Source organism: Notamacropus eugenii, chromosome 5 (genome assembly GCF_028372415.1).
Source record: "Notamacropus eugenii isolate mMacEug1 chromosome 5, mMacEug1.pri_v2, whole genome shotgun sequence".
NCBI classification, from domain to species: domain Eukaryota; kingdom Metazoa; phylum Chordata; class Mammalia; order Diprotodontia; family Macropodidae; genus Notamacropus; species Notamacropus eugenii.
The window spans coordinates 21,898,767-21,904,181 of NC_092876.1; positions in this window are offsets into that span (position 1 = coordinate 21,898,767).

Sequence of the window (5,415 nt, forward strand, 5' to 3'; positions counted from 1 at the left end):
CATCTGTCAGGAGATAGGATCCGATGACTGTGGGTCAAAGGCAAAAGACCAAAAGTAAAGAGATTTGTTAGCATGCTAATGAATGTACTTTTACTAGTTGCAAATTCAGAATCCTCATGTACAGATTTCATTTTTATTACTTTTAAGCCTGATTAGAATATACATACAATTAGAAGCATTCTGTAACACTTTCAGATAGAAAAGGAAAACATTTCACAGGGGAGGGATGATTAGAGAAAGAAGGGATCAGTCAAAAGAGAAAATGATAGTATTTATAATGGAACTTTCTAGTACAAACCATAACACCATAGTGTACTGAAATACTGAACACCATGATGTAAGAAATAATACAAGGAAAATACATAGAATTTCTGAACACAGAAAACAAAGTTCCACTTGAAGTAACCCATGCAGATCATCTCCAGGAGGAAAAAAGTTGCGAACTCCAAGACACAAGTTGTTCAATTTAACAATTCTTTTGAAAAAGAATGAATTCTGCAAACAACCAGGAGCAAGCCTTTCCATTGTAGGAAAATTCAGATTCAAAATGAAATTAAAATACTATAAGACTGCTACCTCTCTTTCTAGAAAGTTTACAGACTTTTGTTTATCATAAAGCATCAGTAGAAATTAAGAGAAAGTGACCAGATTTCCTCCATAGGGGAATTTGTATGCCCACTCAGTTCTAGTTTAGGAACCAATTGAAAGGCTTTTCATTGCCAGCCAATAAGCTGAAAGGAAGTAGTCACTTCACACTTAAGAATTTGATGGATCAAGGAGTAGCCTACCAATTAAACACCAATACAAAATTCTGGAAGCATACTCACCAAGCTTCTACTTCCATTTCCAAAAGGCATAGGATATTGGATATGATCTAAGGAATCAACTCCCACTGACCAGCCCCTCATTTCTCTCATTTAAGGTATAGCTGAAATGCTTATCAAATTTGTTAATTTGCTTCTCAGCATGAAGGTACTTCCTAATGCAAAGAATCCATGTATAGATACATAGTAGATAAAGGAATGTGACCCCCATTTCCCTCAAAATTGTGTTATCAAATATTCTTCTAGAGACTGAGATTCTGTAGTGTTTTTGAACTTATAGGAAAGCACAAAGTACCATAGTTGGAAGAGAAAGATCATGGTAGGCAAAGTTATCAGAATACATACCATAGAACCACCTTGCTTCCCTAGAATACCATTATCTTACAAAGTCCCAAACCCTTTCATTTCCCTTTGAACCATTTATGAAAAAGGAAATGGGCAGAGATGGCCAATGCCCAGGTACCTCTTTAGTCATTATACCCTGCAAGTGGAAGCCTGTACCTCTAAACAATGATTTCTCTTTTTCTACTCTTTTGAAGTGATGATTAAATCCCATGGCCACTTATGATGATTTCTGTTCCAGCCTATAAGTACACATTTTGGGAAATAGAGAAGAAGTCAACCCAATAGGAAGAGGAGATTTTCCTTAGCTCAAACTAATCTGGGCCAGTGAAATGATTGGTGATTTCTGCAATATTAGTTATCTCTGAGCTACTCACATGCCAGACTCAAGTGTGGAATCCAGGTGAGACACTTAATGAGTAAACCTATCCCTAAGTAACACTGAGTACATTTGAATGGATGTTGGTGCCTATATCAGGCAATCCCATATGCTGTACCACAGCCACAAAGCCCCGCTGGTTCCATTGGTATTCTTTCAGCCATCTGCAGAGTTGAATTCTGAGACTTCATCATGTCAGGAATGTAACTGATTTCTTTTTTTAATATTTTTTTTTTGTTTTAGACTTAAATACTAAAACTCAAATACATAAGAAAAGAAAAACATAAACTTAAATATAAAATAAAAGAAAAAAAGTCATGTGCACAGCAGATCATAAGAGAGGATTTAAAATATATGGCAATAAATTTCCATTTCAAGGAAGTTTATATAATTAATAATATATATTTTATTGAGAGCTGTCCATCTTTTCTTTGCTTCTTTGTAGGTTTTCTTTTGTTGTCTGCTGTACACTTTTTTACTTCGTTCTTTTCCCCGCTTTCTTCCTGCCACTACCGAAGGCTACAATTAAGTGTGGAGATATTTATATGTAGATATATACATACGCATATACTTATATACATATACACACAATATATGAACATGTGCTTTCCCTAACAGATTTTGCTCCTAATCTTTGTTTTTATGTTTGTGCGTATCTATTTCCTATCCCTGCTGACTCCTGTTCTTTACTTCTACCTACTACCTTGCCCTCCTATTACTTAACCTAATGCCCCTCCAAAGACCCCTTCCTTATTTTCCCATTCCCATGAATTTAAACCCTCTTCTACACCCCCCTTACCCCATTCTCTCACTCTCCCCTCTAGAGATACCTCCCTTATTCTCTCCTCCTCCTATCCCCTTAGTATCTTACTTCTTTCTAAATTTAGAAGACTTTTATACTCTTCTACATATACATGTATTGTTCTGTCTTGAACCCATTCGCGATGAAAGTAGGTTACCAGAAGTACCAGTCCTCCTCCTCCATCTAATTCCTCTGTCAGTTCTTCCTCTCTCACCTCATTTATATAAGAAAATTGCTTTTTTCAGCTGTTCCTGAAGGATTTTACTTTTCGAAGTCATATCATACTCAGATCGACTCCAATTTTTCTTATGAACTATCCAGTTATTAATACCAATCTTAGACATATGTTTTGCATTTTACATACATCAAAGGTCAACAGTCTGTCCTTATTGAGTTCTTTGTAGTTGTTCTTTGGTATGTACTTTATGTTTCTCTTGGCTCTTGTATGTCAAGTCTTCTATTAAATTCAGATTTTTTTTAAACAAAGTCCTGAAGGTAACAGATTTCTTGAATTCTCTGTTAGTTGAACGCAAGCTCCGGAATGTTCTACCTGAGTTATAATGCTTTGATTACAATCCCAGGAACTCGCATCATGCTTGACAATGCACTGTGGATATAGTTGTGATGTGGTCCTGCCATTCTGCAAAGTAACTATATTCCAAAGGTTATTGAGCTGACCATGCCCTTTGACACAGCAATACCTTACTCCTAGACCTATACCTCAAAGTGATAAAAGAAAGAAGGAAATTAACCTTATGTGCAAAAATGTTAACAGCAACTCTATTTGTTGTTGCAAAGAATTGGAAGCCCAGAGGATGTCTATCAGTTAGAGTGTAGGTGAAAATATTGTGCTATATGAATGTAATGGCATATCATTGATATGTAAGAAATGATTTAAGGGATAGTTTCAGAGAAACCTGAGAAAATTTGGGTTATCTAGTCAAAATGAAGTAAGCTGAACCCAGAGAACAGTTTCTACAGTAACAACAACATTGTAAAGTCTGAAACCTTTGAAATACTTAGGACCTTTGATGATTTGGGACAGACTGAGTCAATGAAGGAATTTATTGGGCCTGATTATGCATATTTATTATTAAAGTTCTCCCAACTTCGATCCATGGGGGATAGAAAGGGGGGAAAAGCCACAAATTCAAGTGAAAAAGTTAATTTTGAAAAAATATGAATGTAAAAAACCAGAAAGAAGATACAGAGGAAACATAGCCAAGCAGGACATCATTGAAAGTTACATGCCGAATTCACTATATACTGCAAAGGAAATGAAGTTATATATAATATATGGGAGGGGACTGAGGTACAATGATCCTCTATTCTGGTTGCTATTTGGATATGTTCATCTTATTTTAAGTTTACTAAACTCAGAATCTTTTAAAAATGAGGTTTTTTTTGCTATCTTTTATTTCTTACATCACCACAGTATCTTATGTATCCCTTCCTTCCCTGAGGTTCATCCCATTTGATAAATAGTATTTTTTTAAGACATGCAAAAAAAGCCAACACAATTGATCATTTATTGAGAAAGTCCAAAAACTATAGAATGTGCAATGCTACAGACTATTATCTCCATGAAAGGGTAAATTGGGGGTGTCTTCTAATATCTTTTTGAATTTCACTTCATTTTTATGATCTTGTTACATTTAAATTGATTTTTTGTGTTTAGTTCTTTCCATTTACACTTTTATAGTTATGCTTTCTTATCTCTACTTACTTTAATTTGCATCTTCTGTATTCATCACACACATCATTTCTTATTGCACAGTAGTATTCCATTACATTAATGTTTCATGATTTATTTACTCAATCCCCAATTGTAGGTCATCTGCTTTGTTTCCAATCTTGGCTATCCCTAAAGTTTTCTATAAATATTTTAGAGTACAATATATGAGGACTTTTTCTGGTCTCTGGCTTCCTTGGCATATAAGGTTAGTAATACAGTCTCAGCTTCAACAGCTATTGTGATTTTAATAACTTTATTTGCATAATTGCACATTACTTTCCAAAACAATTGTACCATTTCACAGCTCCACTAACAATATATCAGTGAGCCTATCTTTCCACAACTCCTCCAACACTTTTGCCAATTTACAGATTACAAGATAAAAAGTCAGAGTTGTTTTGATTTGTATTTCTCTTATTAGAAATTTGAAGCATTTTTCATGTGGTTGAGAATATTTTGCAAGTTTTTGAGAACTATTGGTTCATAGTTCTCAGTTGTTTTTTTATTTACTGAATATCTTTACATGTCTTCTGGTTTTGCCATGATTTCAACTTGCTTATTTGCTATTTTATTGATGTGATTTTTCTGCTTCCTTCTTTTCAATTACATTAGCTAAAGCTTTATCACTTTTATTAGACTTTTCAAAGAACCAGCTTTTACTTTTATCATTTCTTTTTTTGTTCAAATTTATCTATTTCCTTTTTAGTTCTTAATATTGTAGCATCTCATGTTTTTGCTTAGTTCAAGTTTGTCTATTTGCTGATTTTCTAATTTTTTATAAATGCGCATTCAGTTCATTAATCTCTTCTTTTTCTATTTTGGTAATCCATGATTAGAAGGATCTGATTTTCCCCTGAGGGCAGCTTTAGCAGAATTCCAGAAATTTTAGTATGTTGTTTCATCAATATAATTTTATTTTACACACTTATTAATAGTTTCTCTGATTTGTTCTTTGACTCATACATTATTTAAGGTTCTATTGTTATCTGTATCTTTTGCTTGTGGTCCCTGAACCAATGTCTATTCTTACTGGAGTATGGTCTGTAAAGGATGTATTGACTATTTCTGACTTTTTATATTTGTTTGAAATATCTCTATGACCGTGTAAGTTTCTTGCTGATCTTTCTCTTGTCACTCTGTAGCTGTTGCTGTCTGCATTTATTTATTCCTCCTGTATGTCTGTTTTTTGGGGTGTTCAAGAAGCAAATAATCTCTTAAATTCTGGTTTTCATTCTAAAAATGGTTCAAATTCTTTTTTCTTATTGAATGCTCATCTTTTGTCCTGAATGTTTAAGCTCAGATTGGTAGGATGGGTGGCCGTGGGATGCATCCT